The following is a 26,870-nucleotide window of genomic DNA, read 5'->3' as shown; positions in this document are numbered from 1 at the left end:
GCAAGCCAATTAATACACCAATACAGTGTGGATTGAAGTTATCAAAATTATTAAGCACAAAAGGTGGACGCTAAATATTTCAGGAGTTTAGCTGGGAGTTTGCGGTATTTGACATGCACAAGACCATACATTTTATATGTTACAAGGTTCATTAGTCGGCACATGGAGATTCCAACTATCACTCATCTTATGGCTGCAAAAAGAACTCTCTACTATATCAAGGTTACAGTGTACTTTGGTTTTATGGTTCTCGTAATATAAGGACTATAAACAAGTTGGTTACAATGACGGTGATTGGGTTAGAGATAGAGATGATTGAAAGAGTACTAGAGATATCATTTTTTATGGGAAATATAGCATTCTCTTAGATGTCATAGGAGCAACCGATTGTCGCACTTTCAACTTGTGAGGCACAATACATAGCAACTACATCATGTGTTTGTCATGTCGTGTGGCTTAGGAATCTTTTGAAACAACTAGTAATGTCACAAGTAGGATTGACAAATATTTTAGTGGATAACAAGTCAACCATAGCTCTTGCAAAGAATCCTATTTTTCAAGACCGTAGTAAACATATTAATACACGATATCACTACTAAGGGAGTGGGTAGAGAGACAGAAGCACAAGCTGAATATATGAAGTCTCAAGATCAAGTAGCTTACATTTTCACATTTGTTAGTCTTAGTGGCACACACACACTCTCTCTCTCTCTCTCTCTCTCTCTCTCTCTCTCTCTCTCTCTCTCTCTCTCTCTCTCTCTCTCTCTATCTATCTATCTATCTATCTATCTCTCTCGTTTAGAATACTCAATGGGTGTATGTAGAAATTTTCCCTATTGCCTATTGCCATAACCCAAATTTGCCCGTCTTATATTTAAAATCATTTTTAACTTGGGTTTTATAAATTTATATTCAATTTTACTAACATTTTAAACAGTAATTTTTAATTACAAAAAAAATACGTAAATCATTTATATTTTCAAAATAAACAAATTTTGCTTGACACTTCACATGTTTTATAGTGCAATTTTATTTTGAATAAATTGAATAGCATAATTGACGAGAAAACGTATTTCAGAATTTACTAGTGCCCAAGGTCACGGATCCGAATTTCATGGAATCCATAGAGTGTTCTTAACCCTTCCGGATTCTATAATTTGAACTCAATCCATATATTCTCATGCCCAAAAATATATACTCTTGGTCACCACTTTTCCTTCTTATTTTCAAAACTTACTAAAAACCTCTCAAAAATATAGACTTTGTGTTTAAAATAACAATCAAATTATCAATGGACTATAGACACATTACTTTTGTTTGAATGCAAAGATATTGTGACCATTAAACCCTCCTCAATGTATTTTATAGTGTTTTTTTTCATAAACGTCAAATACTTTATATTGTTTTATTTCGGATTGTAGAATCAAAACCAACATTTGATGTGAGTTTGGATTATATAATCCAAACAAGTGACAAACCCCGTGTTCTACTTCCTAATTCAATAATTTGAATTGAGTGTTTCACTACAACAAAATACACCATTCATAACATAATATTACAAAGGTCTTCATGTTAATCGTGGTAATAACTCAATTTTGAACGCTTTTTTTGTATTTACTAAATGACATTTCACTACGGTCATAGTTAAAAATCATAGTGAAACGTACTAGGAGTGAGAGGGTTCGAATCCCAACTCCAACAATTTTCCATTTATCGTCACAAAATGGGATTGACCTTTTATATCACCCTGGTTCTTTTAGTCAACCGTGGTGTAAAGTTTAATCATTTCATCACGGTTCGTCTTACCAACCGTGATGAAAGGTGGTACTTATTTATTTAAGCAAAATTATCTCTCGCTCAGTACATTACAACTGTTTCTCTTGAAAGAAAACCCTAACATCTATTTCACTCTCTTCTCTCAAAATAATACCCTAACATCTATGTCACTCATCTCACCCATATTTAAATTCCAAACTTATGCAGCAATTTCGTCTTCTTCAAACATATGGCTACCTTACAGGTTCGTCTTCTTCAAACTTATGCAGTGATTTCGTTTATGTTTCAAAATCTTTTATCTAATATTGTCTAGGTTTCAATAAGTTGTTTCATAATGTTTGGACTTGTTTATGTTTTTGCTTGTTTTGACTTGTAGGTATGAATGGATGAGTGAATGAAAAAAAATCAACGAGGATGAAGCATAAACGAAGTTCTAACAGTTAAAGAGCAAAATGTAGTGTATATATCACACCGTTAATTCTTGTTTAGCATTAAACTTGTAAATTATTCTTCTAATATAACTTAATTTGTCATATTATAATGTTCTAGGTCATATTGAAACTTTATATGTTTAGTGAAAATTGGTGAAATAAGCCTTCCACATAACTTATAATAAACTCAATGTATATATCACAATGGTTGTTTAGAACAACCGTTGTTAAATGTTATGCGTTAAAGAATATTACAACAATTGTTTTAGAAGAACCATTGTGGTAGGTAGCATGCTACTTGACTTCTAATCATGGACGTGCGACCATGGTGGAAAGCAGGATACATACAATCATCTCTTACCTCACAACGGTTGTTCAGGCATTGTGGTATCCTTTTTTAACTACTGTGGTATCACTTTTATATAGTAGTGCTAAAGCAATATTTATTTTTATATTAGACTGGTATTATTTTTTTCTGGTTTGGAAGACCATAATGAATCTTCTATTGATATGAATGTTACTGGTGTGAAATTTGACATTCTACGTATATTTATCAACACATAAGTCATTGATAAGAAATATGACATTGTGCCTTCAGATATATGTAGTATTGATTGTGGTCTGTAGTTAACGGACGAGACAAATTTTACTTTAAAAGATGAGTTGTTGGCACCTACCTATGCTTGAGTTTATCACTATTCCTTTTGTTGAGATGTCATACTCAATTCCATTTGATTATATGATATTTGAGGAGGGAGAGAAATGTTATTTTTGCTTTACAGAGGTTCCATGATTTTTTGCAATCTCCAAAAAATCTATCAAGGTAATTTTTAACGACCATGAAAACACTTTAATGAATGTTTACAATTTTTCCAAAGTCCACCTCTCTATTGTGTTGGTGTCACATTTCCAAAAGTGTGAGAGGAAGCTGTGAGTTTGGTATCAAAATGAAAAATTATTGAAGAGTAATTCAATATTCAGAAGATGAACATCAGAAGTTCTGATGTGGGCTGATCTTCTGATGGTTACTCAAAAGATAGTGTTGACCAGAAGATGTTACCTTTTGGGTCTCATTAGCTTAGCTGTTTAGTAGTAAGGGTACTTTAGTATTTCTTAGTATTCTACTGCTTGTACCTTAAACTTGTTCACTAAGTTTAGTCTATTAGGGCCTACGTGGCAAGAATTTTCTTTTGTATAAATAGCCTTGTAGTAGCTATCATTTATTAACAACACAAGTATAATCAACAACTTTATTCTCTCTCATTAATCTTTGCACCGTTATTCTCTTTGTCATCATCTTTATTCATTGTGCACCAACAATTGGTATCTAGAGCTCCAGTTCCAAACACAAGGAAACACGAGTGAACGTGAGTTTGTGTGACTGTGTGATTGATTTTGTTTCTGGGAAACAAAGTTGTGTTGAATCACGTTTTTCTTGGTTGTTTGTGGGTTGGGAAACACTGTGTGAGTGTGAGTGAAATCTGATTTTTCTGCACAAGGTTAAAGATGAGTGGAAGCAACTTGAATACCAAACTTCCAGTTCTTGATGGTAAAAACTGGAATAGATGGATGATTCAAATGCGTGTATTATTTGGTGCTCAAGATGTTCTAGATCTTGTCACTGGAGGATATGTTCTGGTTACAGCGGATGCAACAGAAGAACAAAGAGAAGCGCAGAGAGAAACGAACAAGAGAGATCAAAAGACATTGTTCTTCATCCATCAGTGTGTGGATGTGAATGTGTTTGAGACGATTGCTGATTCTATGACGTCAAAGGAGGCGTGGGATATACTGGTCAGGTGTTACGATGGTGACGTAGCAGTGAAGAAGGTGAAGCTTCAATCCCTGAGAAAGCAATATGAGAATCTTAACATGAAGAACAATGAGAAAGTTTCTGAGTATATCTCTAGAGTGATTTTGATCACTAATGAGATGAAGGCTTGTGGAGAAACACTTTCTGAACAAGTAATCATAGAGAAGATATTGAGGTCACTTACTCCTCAATTTGATTACATTGTTGTAGCCATTGAACATTCTAAAGATCTGGACACCATGAGAATAGAAGAGTTGCAAAGCAGTTTAGAAGCACATGAGTTGCATCTGACTGAAAGAACTTCTGAGAGGGAAGTTGAGCAAGCTCTGAAGGCTTCTTTTGTCAAGAAGGACCAGAAGCTGAAAAAACATGGTAGGTCGCAGAAGTCAGAAGTCTTCTATTCTGATGAGGAGAAACATCAGAAGGGAAAGGAGAAGTATGACAAGAGAATGGTTTAGTGTTACTGTTGTAATAGGTTTGGCCACTTTGCTAAAGATTGTTGGTCAAACAAAGAAGAAGCAAAAATAGCCAGAGGAGATTCTGATGATGAACCTGTGCTATTAATGGCTTATGAATCTGATGAGGAACTTGTGAGTTTTTCGTTTTCTGATTCTGAAGGGGAAGAAGATAACTCCGAATATTCTGAAGGAGTATTTTTATATGATTCAGAATCAGAAGATGACTTTGAAGATTCTAGAGAAGAGTCAGAATCTGAGGTTTCTGAAAATAAGTCAGAGTTAGAAGATGACTCTGAAGCTGAAGACAAGTCAGAATCCGAAGGTGATTCTGAGTCTGAAGGAGAATCAGAAGATGAGTCATAATCAGAAGAAGATTCTGCTTCTGAAGATGAGTCGGAACTTGAAAGTTCTGAAGAAGAGTTAGAGTCAGAAGATGAAGAATCTTCTGGAGACTCTGAAGATGAGTAAGATGGTGAATCTGATTCTGATCCAGATTCTGATGATGACCCAGAATCTGGTGGTAGTCATGATTCTAGAAGGGAAAACTCTGAAGACGTAGAGTCTGGAGGACAAGCTTCTGGAGATGATCATGAAGGTGGAGACTCTGGAGGTGGTGACTCTCGAGTAGTTGACTATGAAGTAGCTCAATGGTCACAAAGAGTCAGAACAATACGTAGAAGGTTTGGAGATTTTGACATGTTGTAAGACACAGAAGTTGACTCAAAAGGAGATGTCATTCAGTGTGCCATGTTAGTAGACTATGAACCTGTGAGTATTGAAGAGGCGCTCAAGAAGAAGGTCTGGCTGAATTCCATGAAAGAAGAACTTGAGGCTATAGAAAGAAACAACACTTGGAAGCTGACAGAACTTTCAAAGAAGAAGAAAGCCATTAGCGTCAGATGGGTTTTCAAGGTAAAGCTTAAGCCAGATGGATTTGTTGGTAAACACAAAGCGAGGCTAGTGGCTAGAGGTTTTCTTCAGAAACTGTTAAGTGCCAAAATGTAGTTATTTTGTATATATGTTTTGTTGCACTTATCGATACTTTTTGTTAATAACGTTTGAATAATACCCCGTTTTGTGCATAAATACGTATACTTTGTGAATAGATATATTTTCATACACTTTTATACTTTTTGATAGTTTTCTACTCTTTTTGTAGGTATTCTTGCGTATTTGGAGCATGAGCAATAACGTGTCGAAGACACGGCTTCAAACGCGCGATTTTGAGCGGCGGAATCAATTCATTCGGCGAATAAAGCTCAAAATCAAAGAATAATAAATCACCAATTTGGTTGCTATGTTGTCATTGTTAGATAGGAAATTGAATAAGCTTTCCAACGCTTCGAACCGGGCGCAAATCGGAGTTACGGTTCTCAAGTTACGCCATTTTTACTAAAAGCTGATTTTTCAACTCAGCGAGTTGGGCGCGATGCGCGCTCCTGCGCGCGACGCGCGCTGTACCAGATCCAAAATTGCATAAATAGGCGGAAATCAGATTTTTTAGGTGATGTTTTGGGTATTTTTGAACCCCAACTCATCCTAGGTCATTTTTGGGTAGATTTGGCTTGGAAACACCATTGGAGCTTGCAATCGGATGATCGGAGGTCGAATTTCTCATCGATCGGAGTTGAAAAACCAAGAAATGTTTGGTTCCTCTTCTTCTCTTCTCTTTGTATTTATCTTTTGGTGAGTTTGTATGTAAATACTCTAAACCCATGGATGTTTGTTACTCTTTGTACTAGTTGTATAATATATTTGCTTTACAAATCTTAATGGGTATTTTCTTGATCTTTTTGCTTGAATGTTATGGATTTGTGTTGTTGTAGAAATAGACATCACAAATCTTGATTAGGGGAAAACCTGTTAGCTTTTGATTCTAGACATAGGATTGGGGTTAACATCCACATAATATCTGAGTTTAATGCCTCTGTGTTGTTCGATCGGTGGAGACATCGTCGAAAGAGCAATATAGTTGAAATCTGTCGGTGTTGCAGAAATGGACATTGATGTGAGGGATATGTGGTGATTCTGATGAGTATTGTAGATTGAGTACGGCGGAGTGATAAATCTAAGTTTGTGAGGAGTAGTTTAGATTCAAACCAGATAAGCTATTCTCTATCAAGAATGAATTTAGTTTATGTTCAAATGTTATATTTTTACTTGTTTGCTTAAAACCCATTTTAACCCAAACTCAAGAACTAAGAATCCGTCGAACGGCAATTCGGTATCACCGATCTCTGTGGACACGATAAATTCCCGGATAAATATTTCCAAAACTTTTGTTGCTTGCCGCTTTACTACCGCTCCAACAGAAACCTGGACTAGATTACTTTGAGGTGTTTGCTCCTGTAGCTAGACATGAAACAATCAGACTGGTGATTGTGTTAGCTGCGAACAGAGGTTGGTCCCTAATGCATCTGGATGTAAAGTTTGCATTTCTGAACGGTCCATTACAAGAGGAGGTATATGTGTCACAACCCCCTGGCTTTGTGAAAAAGAATCAGGAAGGGATGGTGTACAAATTACATAAAGCTCTGTATGGATTGAAGCAAGCACCCAGAGCTTGGAATTTGAAAATTGATTCATTTTTCAAGAAGCAAGGGTTCCAGAAGTGTGAGATGGAATATGGAGTCTATGTGCAACATTCTGGAAGCAATATGATTCTGTTGTGTTTGTATGTTGATGACATATTGCTTACGGGGAGTTGTCCAGAAGATATGATGAAGTTCAAGAAGGTGCTGATGAATGAGTTTGAGATTACAGACCTTGGGAAAATGTCATATTTTCTAGAGATGGAGATTATGTACTTAGAAGATGGTATCATTCTGCATCAGCTGAAGTATGAATTAGAACTTCTGAAGAAATTCAAGCTGGAGAATTGCAAAGCTGCTGTTACACCGTCAGAAACGAATCAGAAGTTGGACTCTGATTCTAAAGGTGAAGATGTTGATGCTACGGTATTCAAACAGCTGGTTGGTTCTCTAAGGTATTTGTGTAATACCAGGCCTGATATATGTTATGCAGTTGGATTGGTTAGTAGGTTCATGAGTAAACCTAAGTGGTCCCATTACCAAGCTGCTGTCAGAGTCTTGAGATATGTCGAGGGAACTCTGAAGTATGGCATATTGTTTCTTTCTGGGAGAAAGGAAGAATCAGAGTTATTGAGTTATTCTGATTCTGATTGGTGTGGAGACAGAGTTGATAGAAGAAGTACTTCTGGATATTTGTTCATGTTTCTGGGAGGTCCTTTTTCTTGGAGTTCCAAGAAGCAACCTGTTGTTGCTCTATCAACCTGTGAAGCTGAGTACATCGCAGGCGCTGTAGCTGCATGTCAAGCTGTGTGGCTTCTGAACTTATTAGAAGATCTGAAGATTAAAGTGAAGAAGCCTCTGAAGCTGATGATTGATAACAAGTCTGCAATCAATCTTGCCAAGAATCCGGTGTTACACGGAAGAATCAAGCATATTGAGACTAAGTATCATTTCTTGAGAAGCCAAGTCTAGAATGGAACATTAGAAGTTGTGCACTGTAGCACCCAGAAGCAGATGGCTGATGTTCTGACAAAGGCGATCAAGACAGATCAATTTCTGCTCTTAAGGAATGGAATTGGCGTTGTCAGCTTTGATTGAAGAATATGAATTAAGGGATGGTATTGAAGAGTAATTCAATATTCAGAAGATGAACATCAGAAGTTATGATGTGGGCTGATCTTCTGATGGTTACTTAGAAGATAGTGTTGACCAGAAGATGTTACCTTATGGGTCCCATTAGCTTAGCTGTTTAGTAGTAAGGGCACTTTAGTATTTCTTAGTATTGTACTGTTTGTACCTTAAACTTGTTCACTAAGTTTAGTCTGTTAGGGCCTACGTGGCAAGAATTTTCTTTTGTATAAATAGCCTTTTAGTAGCTATCATTTATTAACAACGCAAGTATAATCAACAACTTTATTCTCTCTCATTAATCTTTGCGCCGTTATTCTCTTTGTCATCATCTTTATTCATTGTGCACCAACAAAAATTAAGTGCCTAAGGATGAGAAAAAGTTCAAACTAACTGATGTATGGAGAATGTAATTGGTGTATAAGATGTTATACTAGTGTTTGACTTGGAGGAAAAAATATCCTTAGTTTCTTTGGCCTGTTCAAAATTGTATGTAAAAAAAAATCAAAAATTTTAAATCATGTGGAAGGTACAATATTAAAACCGAGAAAGGAGAAAATGGTAAGATATTGGATTGACCACTTCATTGATATTGAAAAAACCATAATAAATAGGGTGGAATCTTCTCATAATAGATTAGAAGTACATTACAAACAATATAAGTGATATACATGCAAAAAAAGAAATCAATTTACAATATTATACAACAATCCATAAATTTTTGGAGATGTTTGTTATGCGCATGCAACCGATAGACCTTCTTTTATTGTAGTTAAACTAGTTCTTAATCATTTGATAAATAATATATTTTATAACAAAATTTTCAACTCACTTCATAAAAAATCGAGGTGTAAACCATAGACGCGTCACATTTTAATTTTAATAAAACAAATACCATATATTCGCTCGGTTGAGCTGGCAACCGAGGGTAAAGTACTTAAAGGACACGCATTTGAATCCAAACAACTACATTTTAGTATTTTTTAAATTTTTTATGACTTATTATCTCGGTCGATCTAGAAACTGATGGGTGAAGTATTTAGAGGACATGCCTTCGAATCCTAGCAACTACATTTTAACACCTTTTAATTATTTTTTAATTTTTTTAATAACTTATTACCTCAATTGAGCAACAAACTAAGGGGTAAAGTATTTAGAGGACATGCTTTCGAATCCCAACAATTACATTTTATCACCTTTTACTTTTTAAATTTTTTTTATAAGACTTATTACCTCAGTTGAGTTGGAAACCAATGAGTAAAGTAACGTATTTGTTTTATTTATGACCAATTTTTGGAAAAAATCAAGTAACGAATCTTTTTCATCCATTTATAAAGTAAAAATGGTCAAGACATTGTCAACTCACCAATCCACATGAAACATTAGTGATCCGCGTGAAACTCTCACTAGCCAATAAAAGCATGAATGCCACAACTATCCATCTTGGATGCAAAGTGCTGAAATGTAAACTTAACATATTAAAAACAATGATAATGAAAGCAAGAGTAGGAAAATATTTCAAGGTTGGTTTATTAATGTAATCTCTTCTGTTGTAATTCCTTGTGAAAAATGTTCAATGTTAGTTAGGAAAGCGTGGAAGTAACTTATTAATGATAGTTATATTTGTATCAAGTAAATTGTTTAATATTGTTGTTGTTGTTGAAATTTAATATTTAACGATTTGATTAATTTTGTTTATTTGTTGTTGTTGAGATTTAATGTATAAAGATTCTATGGACTTTGTTGTTGTTCTTGTTCTTGTTCTTGTTTTTGCTGTTGAGATTTAATGTTTAAGGACTATATTGATTTGTTTTTGTTATTGTTGTTGTTGATGATGATGGGGAAGATTTAGGATTTATCAACAAATTTTATGCTTTGTAGATTAAAACTAAAATTTTGTAAACATGAAGTTACCTCCCAGTTATTGTTTAAAATCAAGGTAAAAAGTATCTCAGTTTCAAAAATCCAAAAAATATTGTTGTTGGGGATCAAATCCATGACTAGTAGATTTTTTTCCCTCAGTGGAACTTTACCCGAAGTGAAAAGTGGCGAATTTTCATGTGGCCCTTTGGTACATCGCTTATAAAACCGAGGTTAAATCCCTTTTCAAGCGAGATAAATGGTTTTTTTTTGTAGTAGTATAACTATCATGCTTTGGCTTAATCAATGCAGCAAACAATTGGAGGTGATAATAAGTTTGATTTTGTTGACGGGTCTTCTAACATTCTTATTGAATTCAATCCAAATTTGAAAGCATGAAACCATTGTAATACGTTCATTCGTTCATGGATCATGAATTAAGTTGATATATCAATTGCTCAAATTTTTTTCTTGAGAATTTCAATGATGTATGGAATGAACTCAAAGAAAGAATCTCTCAAGGTGTTTATATTCGAATTTATGAACTGAAATGTAAGATCTTTTGATTGAAGAAAAGAATCTATATATATTCCTTAAATTTTACTACTCTTAAACATTTATTAGAAGGGATTAAAGCATGCTTGCCTACACTCATTTGTTCATATCCTCATCAGTGTACTTTCACAAATGGTGTTACCAACAATAAATAGAATTTTTTATGGTTTTACAACGTGAAAGACAATTTATTTGAGTTTATTATGATGAGTCTAAATTACTTATCAAGGTAAGGTACTTCATCATTAAATTTAGGCAATAGGTCAAACAATTTTCGTTATAAGAACAAAGAGTATTTTCATTATGGAAAAAGTAACCATATTGTTAAGAATTGTTATAGGAAACATGGCTTTGAACCAAATTATGGAAAGATTTTTTTTAGCAAACAATGTCTTCCTAAATTCCATGGAGAAGAGGGATGACATATATGAATTCAATAATATGAAAGAAAATGATTATTATTACGCTCAGGAACAAGGAATGAACGATCTAGCTTTGTGAAGGAACCAGAAATGAAGAGATTTGAATAAATAGTGATTTTGAATAGTGGTGCGGGATAGACTTGCATGGTTAGCACTACAATGTTGAAGTAAGTTCAAGATTTAAGATAAGCATAATGAAAGGGGATATCAGATATTGTAACTTGCTCTTAGCATGTGAATAGATGTATATTATGGGTTGAGTCGAGTGAATTTGAGATGAATTGAACCTTGGCCAATTGGGTCGTTACTTATAAATAAAATGAGTTGAATATTTGAAAGTTTTTCAACCTTTTAGCTTTCTAGATTATAGTTGCTATCATGAGAAACTTCTTTGTTCCGTCTTACTTGAGAATATTACTATAAGTGTTTTAGAGATTCGTTTAAATATTTCTCCTTTTTCATTCCTATTTCTTCGTTAACTTCCTCTTACCAGGTACGCTTCTAACTCAAGCTTTACCTTTAAAATTTCTTATTATTTTGGTAAGAATGAGTAATAATACTGTTGATTTAGTGAGTGATTCTGAAGTGGAAATGTCATCTGAGTTGTTTCATGATTCTCTTGATTCTGCTCTTAGTTGTGATCCCGTATGAACACAAATTATATCAATATTTGATAATTTAGACTCAGAAAGGCTATTTAGGAATTGTTTGGAGGAAGAAACTTATTCTTTTGGGTCGTTAGACACCCTTATAACAAGTGTTGGAGGAAGAACAAATCGACCCAAGGTCCTTAAGCCCCATCATGTCATGTTTGAAGAGAATGTGAAAGCCAACTTGCAAATGAGGGAATGAGCTTGGGATGTCATTCAAGTTCGTTGGCGGACTGAAGGTTGTGAGCCTAGCGATGAGGAGGTGCTAGAGCATTTAAATCTTCGAAATTGGTGGATGCATCGATATATGACTGGGTAGATACAAAAGTAGCAGGAATTTCTTCGGCTCTAAGCATTGAGACCGCCCTAAGCGATATTGATATTGTGGTCGACGATCCTTCGGAGTAGTTGGTCATTCCGCTTCAAATAAGAAGATGATTTGCAACTCTTTTGATGACTACATGGTCTCATTTTATGAGTGCCTATTTACAAGAATAGGATTTTGGCTGCTTTTTTTCTGAATTATTCGGGCTATATGTCCTAAACCATTTGAAGATTACCCCTTCCTAGTTTCATCCCAGGTCATGGGCATATGTGAGAGTCTTCCAACTGTGTGTCGAGCACTAATAATAGAAACCTTCTCCTAGCTTATTGTTAAATCTCTTTTCTTCCCAGGCATACTTCCTTGGACAAATTTCGCAATCAGAGGCTTCTTCACCTTCAGTCGGTCATCCCTTGGTTTGACCCATTTACTTTGGATTGGCGCGATTTCCTTAGACTTGTTTTTTTTTTTGGTGAAGCCCCTCACCCTCACGGCTCACTCTGTTTTTTTGCAACAAACCTCTAATTTTGTATTGTGATAACCAAAGTGGTATCCACATTGCTGTCAACCTTGTGTTTCATGAGAGGACCAAACATTTTAAAATTAATTGTCATTTTGTTCGAGAAAGGATTGTTCAAATAGTTTCCAATTTGATCTAAACCTCAAATTACTAATTTTTTACTAAGTTTCTGCGACCTAAGATCTATCATTGTTTCATATCCAAACTCAACATGTTGGACATCTACCATTTACAGCTTAAGGGAGGGAATTGAACCAGTAACTTGTTGCCCAAGCTATTGCAGGCCATGTACAAAGTGTACTCAACATGTTGGACATCTACCATTTACAGCTTAAGGGAGGGAATTGAACCAGTAACTTGTTGCCCAAGCTATTGCAGGCCATGTACAAAGTGTTATATGCAGTGGCGGAAGTGGTGGGGACAGGGGAAGGCCACGGCCACCCCTTTATTTATTTTTTAAAAAATTTTATATATTGAAAAATACGAAATTACCCTTTAAGTAAAATTTAAATTTCTATTCTACCCTTAGTTGAAATTAATCTTAGGTTAGAAATTACAGAATATAAAAAAATTTCTATTGTTTCAGAATTTTACCTTTCCTTTCTCTTCCGCAGACGTAACGGCACAACTTCTTCATTATCCCCTTTGGTAGTTTCCTCCAACCTCCCTCCCACATCCGCTTTTCTCTCTTTCGCACTCGCTCAGTTCTCAAGATCTTCACTACCGGTATGTTTTGTTTTCTCCTTTTCGGATTTCAAATTTCACTTTCGGTTTCGGTTTTTGTTGTTTAGGTTTTATTAATTGTGCGATTTTGCGGTGGACTGAGGATTGAGGAGAAAATATAGATTTGAATTATGTGTTGTGTATAGAAGTGTTTGAGTAGGTTAATTTGGAGATTGTGTGTGGATTCTGAGTTTTAGGACTCTAAGTATTTGCTTTAGTATTGTAGGATTTCTATGCAATAAGAAACATACTAGAACTTTATAATTGTAGGATTTCTACTATATAATTGAATGTCGCATAAGGAACATACTTGAACTTTAATATTTGAACATACTGGAACTTTAATGTTTTGAATAAATGTGCTACTGCCTTTTGTTTGTAGTTGTTTTTATCTTTCCATATTTATCACACTTGTACAGAAGCTTCTAGTTTTGTTCATTTTAAAAGTTAGAAATAATTGTTAGTGATTTCATTTAGTTTATAATTGATTTCATTTATCATACTTATAATTTATCATACTTATAATTTAGTTTATAATTGATTTCATTTAGTTTATAATTGATTTCATTTAGTTTATAATTTTTTTCTCTTTTAATTTATATATGTTTTCTAAATTGATTTTTGGATTGATATTATAGGAAAATTAAAGATGAATAATAGAAAAATTGATTCTTTTTTCAAGAGGAAAGCATGTGAAATTGAAAGAGAAGACATATATGAAGAAATTATAATTCCGACAATTGAAGAGCATCATGGTTTTGAGAATCCAATAATTGAAGAGTATCATGGTTTTGAAAATTCCTTGGAACGCGATCCTGGAAAGCGTACTCCGATTTGGCAATATCCACCAAATCAAGTGGATGCAATACAAAGAGCTTATCTAAAATGGGGTCCTTATCAAATTCTTTTAGAAAGCTATCCTTTGTCCGGTAGCGATGATCATCTAAGAAGGTTTCAACACACTTGATTTAGCATATTTCCCTCATGGTTAGAATATTCACCATCCGAAGATGCTGCATATTGCTTACCATGCTACCTATTTAGCAAAAAACCAAGTGGGCGTCCCGGATCACATGTTTTCATTTCTACGGGTTTTAGAACTTGGAAGAAAGTTAGGAATGGAAAACATTGTTCCTTTCTTAAACACATAGGGAAGGATCCTTGCTCACCACACAACAATGCAATGAAAGCTTGTCAAGACTTGTTGAATCAAGATGGTCATATTCGAAATGTTATTCAAGTGCAAAGTTTGAATCAAAGAATGAATAACCGGCTACGTCTCAAGACTTCAATTGACACTGTTCGTTGGTTAACGCTTCAAACTTGTGCTTTTAGGGGTCACGATGAAACTAACAATTCAAGAAATCAAGGAAACTTTCTTGAGTTGTTAAAACTTTTAGCATCTTACAATGATGAAATTGCAAAAGTTGTGTTGAAAAATGCTCCACAAAATTGCAAGTATACTTCACATCAAATTCAAAAAGAGCTCTTGCAAATTCTTTCTAGTAGAGTGAAAAAGCATATTCGTGAGGAAATTGGTGATTCCAAATTTTGTATCGTTGTCGATGAAGCTCGTGACGAGTCAAAAAAGGAACAAATGGCTCTTGTATTAAGATTTGTTGATAAAGTTGGTTTAATACAAGAGAGATTTTTTGATGTGGCACATGTTAAAGACACCACATCTTTAACTATTAAGGAAGCAATATGTGATATACTTTCTCGACATAACCTTGATGTTTCTAACATTCGCGACCAAGGGTATGATGGTGCTAGCAACATGAAAGGAGAATGGAATGGTTTACAAGCACTCTTTATGAAGGATTGTCCTTATGCATACTATGTTCATTGTTTTGCTCATCGATTGTAACTTGCGTTGGTTACATCATCAAGAGAGGTAAAAACAATTCATCAATTCTTTGATAAGTTAATTTTTGTTATCAATGTTGTTTGTTCCTCTACAAAGCGCCATGATGAGTTACAAACTGCCCAATTAGAAGAAATCTCATATTTGTTAAAGATTGATGAGATTGTAAGTGGTAAAAGGGTAAATCAAGTTGGTACTTTGAAACGAGCAGGAGATACTCATTGGGGATCGCATTACAATTCTGTTTGTAGCTTGATAAACATGTATGAAGCAACTTGTTCAGTTTTAAAAAAAAAATTGCAAATGAAAGAGGGAGTTATGCTACACGTGGGGATACTGATAGTTGTTATAATTACTTGAAGGCATTCGATTTTATATTTATTTTGCACTTGATGAAAGAAATTATGGGGATAACAGATATGCTTTGTCAAGCCTTACAAAAACAAAATCAAGATGTAGTTAATGCTATGCACTTGGTTCGTTCAACAAAGAGTTTTATTCAAGACTTCAGAGAAAATGGTTGGGATATATTGTTTACTAAAGTGAGATCTTTTTGTGAAAAACATGGTATTGAGATTCCTGATCTTAATGATGTTCATTCAACAAGATTTGGACGCTCCCGTCTTGAAGAGAATCAAGTCTCAATTCAACATTACTTTAAAGTTGAAGTCTTTTTCACTACCATTGACAAACAGTTACAAGAGTTGAATAGCAGATTTAGTGAGCAAGCAATGGATTTGTTAATTCTTTCTTGTGCTTTGTCTCCTAAGGATGGATATAAAGCTTTTAACATTGATACTATTTGTTCTTTAGTTGAAAAATATTATCCTATGGATTTTAGTGATCAAGAGAAGAATAATTTGCAATTTCAACTCCAACATTTTCTTTATCTTGCTTGTCAAGCATCAAACTTGAATAATTTATCAACTATTCAAGAATTATGTTCATGTTTGGTTGCATCTGGACAGGCTGAAACTTACTTCTTGATTGATAGACTACTTCGTCTTATCATGACTCTTCCCGTTTCTACGGCCACAACTGAGAGGTCTTTCTCAGCAATGAAAATTATCAAGACCAAGTTGAGAAACAAGATGGATGATGGGTTTCTAGGAGATAGCATGACAGTATATATTGAAAGGGAGATTAGTGCAAGCACTAGTTCTGAGTCTATTATTGATGATTTCAAGTCACTCGGAACGCGTAGAGCATTATTTTAAGGTACTATTAAGTCATGTAATTTATTTTTTTGATAATAAACTTTAAATATATTTTAACTTAAATGTTTTATTTATAGTTCTATTTACATTTTATTTATAATCTTTATTTTACGTTAGCGGCCATCCTAAAAAAATTTATCTGGCTCCGCCACTGGTTATATGTTGAATTTGTAACTACCTACACAAGTCAGTCACCATTGTTATAATTAATTAGGAATTGAGATTTCTATAGCAAATTTATAACTAACTTTTCAATCAATCAAATTTAATTTAATTAAAGCAATTTTTCTACAATATGTTCATCAATACGAATAATTTGATGGCGGATGGAACCCTTTCACACGGATGAACGTAATATTATATAGAGAGGAGGGATCAAATTACACTAATAGTTACAATCTTTTATGATTTTTGATTTTATTTTAATCTAACGGTTATAAAATAACTTTTGGACTCACATGATTATTACTAAAAATAGATTTCTTAATAAAAAATCAGAATTCTCCAATTTTTTTCACGATTCTTAATAAAAAATAATTTCTTATTATTTTCAAAATAATATATTAAAAATTTGATTTTAATTTAAAACGAATTTTAATAAAATGATCACTTTATGTATATATTTTTGGATTTACAACATAATTATTATGTACACATTACTCGTTAATTTTATTTTCTCTTTAATATTTTAATACAAATTTTTTAATATATTTAAAAACTTATAAATTTTATAGTGTAGTTTAATTGAATAAAATATTACTTTATTTAAGTAAAACAAAAAAATCAAAAAAATTGTTTAAAATTGAGAGGAAATAAACTTTTTATTAAAAATAAAAATTATTATTAATAAATATTAAAATTAATTTTTTTTATATATTAAAAAGAATTACATTTTTATTTATTATGAGATAAATTTAGTCTTCTCTCACTTTTGATAAATTCAGTTTATTATTTTCATTAAATTAATATAATGTATGTACTTTAATGAAAATTTAAAAAATTAAATTTATGTAAAAATAGGAAGTTTCTTTTTATTTTCTTAAAGTTATATTACATGAATTTTAAAAAAATATCACTTTATAAAATAATTTAAAGTGATCATTTTATAAAAATTCATTTTATATTTTTTATCTATTTTATTCAAAACTAAATTATTATATACTCTTTACTTGTTATTTAATTTTTTTCACATAATTTGAATATTATTTTGTACAAATAATGAAACTAGTACTTATTTATTAATAATAATTTTTATTTTTAATAAAAAGTTTCTTTCATTATATAGCAAATTTCTACATATAGCAAATTTATAACTAACTTTTCAATCAATCAAACTTAATTTAATTAAAGCAATTTTTCTCCAATATGTTCATCAATTTCATTCATTTTTTCATCATTACGAATAATTTGATGGCGGATGGAACCCTTTCACAAGGATGAACATAATATTAGTTCATTTTCATAATAATTAATAACATTTGAGTCATAATCAGTCTAATTTCAAATGTATCGCTATCAAGTGTATTCATTATTGTCAATTATTATAAATAAATGAACTTTTAATAAAAATTCAAAAAACATTGATTCATTAATTTAAGAGTTAGTTGAACAAAAAAAAAAAATCTATTTATTGGCCATGAGATAGAAACTTGCAACCATATGTACGGTTTGATGACATCAATATGCATTTTATTAATATAGGTTAAGCACGACTTAGGCAGCGATACAGATAGAAGATGTAACCCAAAAAATAAACAGGTTTCTCTAGTAAAGACAGGATTAATTGTATGTGTTTCTGCTCATGTTTTATTTCATTCATGACTGATAATCACGTTTTTCTGTCTAACTATAATGTCACTCTCTCACAAAATTGTTTGATTTAGAACAACAAATATGGATTGGTCTATATTAGTCCCTTTTGAGCTAAACATAATTTAAAGAAATAACAACGTGAGGATGAGTTGCAGACAGATACACATGTGCATGTGGTCAACATAAATACTGTGCTAGCATCTTCGGTTATTCATGTGTCACTTGCTTTAGTTTCTTATGTATACTGAACTGGAAATCTATCTGTTATTTAAAATATGAACTCACCTCCAATAATTATTGCAGGTTTATACATTTTTTTCATATTCTAAAAGAAGAGATACTTAGTAGAGTTATCTATGTTGGTTGATTAGAGTAACCCGACATGCATATTAGTGTGTAAAACAATTATTCTTAATCGTACTTATGTTTACCGATGAGCTTATGATATTTTGCAAATCTACCAAAAAATGTTGAAATCATTAGTCATCTCCTTCATGAATCTGGTCAGAATTATGGTTAGCACATTAGTCCAAAACAACAATATAAAAAGAAATGCGGTGGAACTAGTTCAGGATCTTGACTGAGATACGTTGCAAGAATGTTTGGATTCACCGTGGAGAAACAGCATTCACTAAAAAATAACACTCATTAGCCACGTGAAAATCACGACGCACACAACTGTATCACGCCACAATCAATCAATTAACGACATGTGCAAACACGTGGAAGAAGCGCTCGTAACAACTCAGTTGCGACGTGAAAATCACGTCACGACGTTGCCAAATGACATTCACGTCGCAACACCTTACCACAGGAATACCACGCCACAAACTTCAACACAAATTGCAGGTTTTGCCTGCTGTATCAAAAGTATGTCACGTGAAAATAATGCCACAAATATCTACATAAATTCAATATTATAAAAAATATATATTATATATTCTAATTTTAGTATATATATTTATGTTTTTATAATATATATATATATATATATATATATATATATATATATATATATATATATATATATATATATATATATCTAAAATTTTTATATTTAAAAAAGTAATAAATTATTAAACATATTTATATAAATATAATGACAATACATAAAAAAATCAAATAACTCACAACTCCATATATTTTTGTAAATGAAAAAAAATAATACATATATTATAGTGAAGAAATTAAATAAAAATGGAGAATCATCAATAGAGTTTGTTGAGTCTTGATCAAATTCTTGAGTCTTTGTCAACAAACAAAATAAAAATCAAATAGTAATAAATACAAGTTATAATTTGAACTTTAACAAAATTAAAAAATATGATACTGATAACGTGTGGGGAAGAGAAAACTTGCCACGCAAAAATCACGCCACAAACGTGTCACACAAAAATCACGCCACAAACTGATAAAGTTGTCAGCCCAATCAATTTAATTGGTCAACATTTCTCACTCAATTTTTTTAATTTTTGAATTTTGGTTAACGACGTGAAATACATGTCACAACTAATTTTTTGATAATTTTACAATTCTCCCATGTGAAAACCTAACATTTATTATTTTATTATTTTAAATACTTAGTGATGTGATTTTCATGTTGCAACCCTTCTTTTTAGCCACGTGAATTTCACGTCACTAAATCATGTGGCTGCTGGAGACAATGTTTCTTGTAGTGATTAACTATCTTGGATTACCTATATTCAAAAATCTAGAACTCGTGATCTTCATATCATATAACAGATAGAGTATTGGTCAAGCTAGCTACTTGAAAGGGCCACATTCTATCTATGATGGATATGGTTCAATTGGTTCTATCAGTCATATAACACATGCTTTTCTATTGTCTTAAGATTTATGAATGACCAATCAGTCTTTTTAACAAACTGGATTCTTGCATTCCAAATTTTGTGTTTATAGGTAGCATAGAGAATAGAAAGTTGATTACCCCATCTTATATGATTTTTTGCGCACCTTTAATTGTCTGAAGGAGGTCTTGGTTTGAGATAAATTAAGACAATAAATAAAGTTGATTCTTTATCTCTTTGTTGAAAGTTGTTGACTACCAATAATCAATGTCTTTTATTCTTATTACTAGATACTTTAGCCACAAAAAATCAATCATGTATTATATTTCTTCTTCAATATGGCATGGCATGGCATTAAGCATTAATTTTCCTTTATAGAGAAACATAGTAGATGTCATATTGGTAATGAGAAGGACAATGATTTATAGACTGACAGTTGGTTGGGATACAGTTAATGATTTAAATCTAATATTGCTAGTGAATATTCAATTTATGCAAACTACTAAGGTCAATTCAATTATTCAGGACATCAATTAAAACATTGTTCATGGCTTATCTATTTTAGCTCCTCAAATTGTTGAAGACATTTTGAAGATCAACTTGTCATTTCATAATTACTACAGCTGATTAAATCATTTGGATGGAATCCGCAAATAGTGGTCTATCTTTTAAAGATACCTACAATTATATTAGGAAGAGCCATATTGTGTTTTCTTGGACAAAATTTATCAAACAACCATACATACCTCATGTTAGGTCATTAGTGACTTGGAAACTGATGTATAATGATGTTGCAACAGAAGACAAATTGGTTCAAAGGGAAATGCATATAATTTTGAAGATCTTCTTTGGAGTTATTATATGGAAACTGTATACCATTTATTTCTTACATACATATACACCTTACTTTTCTATAAGTGGATAGAGAAATTATATGGCATGAACATTGTTAACACTATTTATAAAATCTTATCCAAATTTGCTGGTAGAATTTGGAGCTCTCAAGTTCAGAATCTGATCTTGACTCTCATCATAAATATTCTTCAAAAAACTTAACACATAAGAAATAATATCAGGTTTCAAAATGGGAAAGTTGACTTTGACATAGACATTTTTCAAGTTAAGTAATTGTTCTAAATGACATCAACTTCTTTCAAAGGGCACATGTATTCTTCAATTAACAAGTTTAGAATTATTAAATGCTTTGAGATCAAATGTCAAGCTCCTCACGTACCTAGACTCGTACAAGTTAATTGGCACTTTCCTAGTTGTAATTGAATTAAGTCTAGCACTGATGGAGTTTCAAGAGAAAATCCTAGAATATCAACTTGTAGTAGAATATTCAAGTGTAATTTAGGAACATTCTTAGGAGATTTCTTAGCTAAGGTTGGAGTTTGAACCTTCTTTCAAGCTGAATTTCATATAATCATGTTTGTTATCGAATATGATAACACGAATAATTGAAGAAATCTTTGGCTGGTAATGTTGGTCATTTGTGTATTTTCTAATGTGAATACTATCCATTTGCATCAGTTGATTAAATGGAAGAATACTTTACACTATATTTATTCCTTTAGATTCAAGATATCGCACATTTTTAGAGAGGGAAATGGATGTGCCGATAGATTAGTTAATACAAGTTTTTTAATGACTATGAAACTTGGTGGAATTCACATCCTCTTTCTACTTTTGAAAGTTTTTTGAGAAATAGATTGGGCATGTCCAACTATCCTTTAATAATTTGCTTTTATCAAAAAAATGTTAATTAAAATTATTTAAGAATTTTTTTTAAATAAACCTAAAAATAATTTAAGAAAACCAAAATATATAACTAATAAATCCACTAAATATATAAAAAAATATCTTTTCTTTTTTGAATAGACAAACACTAGTTTATAAATGAAAAACTATGTATAAAATGGGAGACAAGCCTAACCCATTAAGGAAATATATAAAAATAACAAACATAGAGTAAAGAGAGAAACATTTTTAACGAAATGTAAACCACTTGAATCAGAACCGTGGGAAGTTACCAAAAGTGAAAACCAAAACTCAAAGATCTAGTGAATCTAAAGTTTAGTAGATCAAATCGCTCCCTAAAAAACTTATCCCTAATGAAATGAGGTAAAGTATCCCACCAAAGGAAATTCACCATTGCATAACTTCACATTCATTTGTCATGACTTTGACAGGTTCATCACCTAGTCTGTCAGGTGGTGTTAAAATTTCCTTCACCGTTTGGTGAATCTGAGTCACTTGATAAGAAAGTGTTGTAGTCTTAGTTACTTCATGAACATGAGTTGTTTTCTTGTTGACTATGGCAGATATGGCTCTAGCAACAGACCATTGGTAGGTTTTGGATGTAATACTCTCAATCAATTTATAATCTTTAATACATTACTTGGATAATACACTACTACAAAATAGACCTAACGTAACATGTTATTGACACAGATATTAAGCCAACCAATGTAATAGATCTTATTTAGGCGCCTAATTTTTTTATTTCTTTTACTAAAATACTTTTCACTGTGGTCCATGTTAAAAAATGTAGTGATATGTAAAAGCTTACAGGCTTCAATTTCCAACACCAATAATTTTCTTCTTTTTTTTTTGTTTACAATATGGATGTGTCACTTATAATCTTAAAAATAAAATACCTTTCACTACAGTTTTAAAATAAAAATAAAATACCTATGTTTAATCACGATAGTTTTAAGTAACCATGGTTAAAAGTTTAACATATATTTAAGCGAAAATTCGCTCTTTCAGGACATAACAGTCGCCTCTCTCAAAATGAAACCCTAACAATCTATCACGCATTTTCCTTATGCCATGAACGGTAAATACCATTTCTTCACAAAACTCCAACATAACTTCTTCATCTCTTATGGATCAAGGAAAGGTGTTACAAAAAACACTCATTTCTCTCCTTTCATCTTCACATTTCAAGTACGTGAGACTTTTTCATATTTTATGTTGTCGTTGATTTTGGTTTTGTTGTTATATGTTGTTTAAGGTTTGTTGTTGTTGATAAAAATTGTATGTTGTTTATGATTTAGTTTGTGTTGATATATGTTGTATGTTGTTTAAGGTATGTTGTTGTTGATATAAGTTGTATGTTGTTGATGATTTATTTTTGTTGATATATGTTGTATGTTCTTTAATGTATGTTGTTGTTGATAAAAGTTGTATGTTGTTGATAATTTAGTTTTTATTTTTATATGTTGTATGTTTTTTAAGATATGTTATTGTTGATAAAAGTTGTATGTTGTTGATGATTTAGTTTTTATTGATATATGTTGTATTTTGTTTTAGGTGTGTTGTTGTTGATTAAAATTGGATGTTGTTAATGATTTAGTTTTTGTTGATATATGTTGTATGTTGTTGATAAATGTTGTATGTTGTTGTTGATTTAGTTTTTATTGATATATGTTGTATTTTGTTTAAGGTATGTTGTAGTTGAAAAAAAGTTGGATGTTGCACTACTACGGAAAATACTATTCACAATAGTTGTGAAATGCATATAATGATGGTTGTACGTTCGTTGTTAGATAGCGTGTTATTGTGAGTATGTTTCTTTCCGCCACAGGTGTGTGACCATGATGATAAAATGTGCGCTACCTATCACAACAGTTATCTTTAACAACCGTTGTGATATATTTATTTATATATATCATGGGTTCGAAACCAATAAACTACAATTGAATTAGAATAAAAATTAAAATTTCACTGCGGTTATAAAATATAACCGTTGTGATATATATATATATATATATATATATATATATATATATATATATATATATATATATATATATATATATATATATATATATATATATATATATATATATATATATATATATATATATATATATATATATATATATATATATATATATATGAGTTTATTATAAAATATATGAATTGTTTTTTCCCTACACCTCATTAAACATATATAACCATTTAAATTGAGTAGAAGATAATAATCTGAAAAATTAAATTATTCTTGAAAAATAACTTAAGCAAATCACTATTATTCAAATTTCATGCATCTCGTAACTCATCTCTCGCTCTTTAACATAGATAATTTGGTTCAATGTCCTAAGTTCTTCATAGCAACGGTTCCTTCTCTTCTAGTTTATTTTGAAAAGTATCCATTTGTTGACTAATTCCGATCAGATAAAGCGAATATTGATCTCTACATAAACATCAAGCACATGATACCAAAGGGAGGACGAAGACACTCATGTCACTATTGACTCAAAAGTATGATAGAATTTTCAAGTCAGACAGAGAATGCACATGAGTCACTCGCATACATATCAAGATACCATTTCCACGCCAAAAATATACTCATATTTTTCACGTCCCTACATGTAACACAATGACCCTAGAACATTATATCATTCCGAGTTTTACAAATAGACCAAAACTCTACATGCCAAATCAAAGACAAACTTCCCTTAATTTTAGATAGAATGTCAAGAGTAGAAAAAATCTAAAAAAGAGTCACTAGATCTCTAGGTTAAACCAAGCACCACTCAAGTCAACTAAAAATCCTATACCAAACTGCCATAACTACCTCACCAGTCATAAAAAGGTGAGAGAAAGACTCAATAGCCCCCGAATAACCCCCGAACAAAACAAACAAATAAAAACCTTTGAATCCGAAGATGTCCCTCTCTTCAGTCAATTCTTCCTAGTAAGAATTTGATCCTGAAGAAGCTACCTGAAAAAATAATTACTTTAGAGAGAGTCTAACTATACCATCTACTAAGAGTAAACACATTATTGATATTTATTATTCAACAACTTTCGAAAAATCTTATAATAAAAAATATGTACATGGACATAATTCTGGTAATTTAGAGATAGATATAAATAATTAATAAAATTTTAGTCATTATCAATCTTATTTAAATGTATAACTATCAAATGCATTCCTTATTGTCAATGATTATAACCAAATGAATTTTTAATAAAAAATTCAAAAAACATTAACTCGTTTATTTAAGTTAGGGTCTGTTTGTTTCAGCTTTAAAAAAATAGATTTTTTTTATATTTTTTAAAATAGATTTTTCAAAACCGTTTTTTAAAATATTACAAGTTTTTTTATTTTTTTTTCGTTTTTTCTAAAATGAAACACTAATTTTGACATCTTATAGCATAAACATACATTATTAAAGACCAAAACTTAATCAAAATCGCAAGTTTTTCAAAAAGTTGTATTTCAAAAATGATTTTTATGAAAATCTATTTGAAATAACTTCAAAATTAGAAAATTTCTTTACCCACCTCCCTATGGGGGTCACCCCAGCGAAATCCCAAAATCACCCCTGCTTCGGAGATGCATCTCTGAAGTTATTTTTTTTGAATTTTCATACATTTCGGAAATGAATCTCCGAAAACACCAAAAAAGTGGTGTTTTCGGAGATGCATTTCCGAAGTCAAAAAAAATTCAAAACCGTGAATATTTCGGAAGTTCATTTCTAAAAATATTCCGGCATATACAATTTTCCCTCCTTCACTATTTCATCATTTTTTTCTCCAAAACTTCTCCAAACCCTCTCCAAAACTCAATCAATCTCCATCCATTTTTCGTCTCAAAGTCAAGTTTCAAACCGTTGATCACGTTAAAGGGAGCATAGAAAGCTACAATTTGAGGTAAACATCTCTCATTTCATCCCCTATTTCACTACATTGATTCAACAAATTTATGCTGAAACCTGCAATGGTTCGGAAGTTCATTTCCGAAATATATTACCTAACAAATTTCGGAAATGAACTTCCAAAATATGCCATGGTAGTTAAAAAAAACAGTTTTGGCTAATTTTGCTAATTTTTGCATATGTTAGGTATGGTGCATCCAGACAACATTGTGCAAGACGATGACGCAGTAGTTCCGGAAGTTGTCAACGTTAATAACGATCCGGTTATCGACGTTAAACCTATGATCAATGCGGTTGATGTTCGGAAACAATTTACAAATGATCGGAGCTTCGGTAGTCGCGAGCATTTGATTGATTGGGTTCGGAACGAAGCTAGTAAACTTGGATTTGGAATTGTTATTTTAAGGTCCGACAATGGAAATAGTAGGCGGAAAGCTTTCATTGTTTTGAATTGCGAACGGGGTGGGAGTTATGCACAATAAAACCGGGTGCTAAAACACGAAGACACGGGATCGAGAAAGTGCGGGTGTCCGTTTAAGTTGTGTGCTACTCGGAGGGTTGATGATTTGTGGCGTTTAAGCGTCATTTGTGGAGTTCATAATCATGCCTTGGATGCCAAGTTACACGGGCATCCAATTGCGTGTCGTTTGTCTCGCGAAGAGAAGAATGTGATTTCGGATTTATCGATAGTCAAAGTGGCGCCTCGCAACATACTTGCCTATTTGAAGCGTAAAAAACCGGATAGCGTTTCAAATATCAAGCAAGTTTACAATGAACGACACAATCTCAAAGTTTTGAAAATGGGTCCTCGCTCGGAAATGCAACAACTTTTGAAACTATTAGGCGATAACAAATATGTGTCAAGCTTCCGAACGTCCGAGGACAAAGTTACGGTGCGTGATATTTTTTGGACTCATCCCGAAAGTATCAAATTGGTCAACACATTTCCAACCGTTCCTGTCATGGATTCGACGTACAAGACAAACAAGTATAGGCTTCCTCTTCTAGAGATCGTCGGTGTGACCTCGACGGACAAGACTTATTCGGCCGGGTTTGCTTGTTTGGAGTGTGAAAAAGAAGAAAACTTTACATGGGCTTTGGGAATATACAAGTCTTTGTTGGTTGATCAAAAGGTTATGTCAGACGTCATTGTCACCGACCGGGACAAAGATTTGATGAATGCGGTCGATACCGTCTTCCCGACATCGACCGTGTTACTTTGTCGGTATCACATAACTTGCAACGTGAGAAGTAAGTTGAAACCCGCGGTTGGGACAAAAGATAGAACGGATGAAAACGGTAAAG

General features: G+C 32.3%; 1 pseudogene; it reads left to right on the top strand.

Moving 5' to 3' along the window:
* Nucleotides 1-13,838: 13,838 nt before the first annotated feature.
* LOC131615072 (uncharacterized) lies at nt 13,839-16,270 on the top strand (annotated as a pseudogene).
* The last annotated feature ends 10,600 nt before the right edge of the window (nt 16,271-26,870 follow it).

Source organism: Vicia villosa, linkage group LG6 (genome assembly GCF_029867415.1).
Source record: "Vicia villosa cultivar HV-30 ecotype Madison, WI linkage group LG6, Vvil1.0, whole genome shotgun sequence".
Taxonomy (NCBI): Eukaryota; Viridiplantae; Streptophyta; class Magnoliopsida; order Fabales; family Fabaceae; genus Vicia; species Vicia villosa.
The sequence above is the reverse complement of the archived record's forward strand: the minus strand, read 5'-3'. Positions and strand labels throughout refer to the sequence as shown.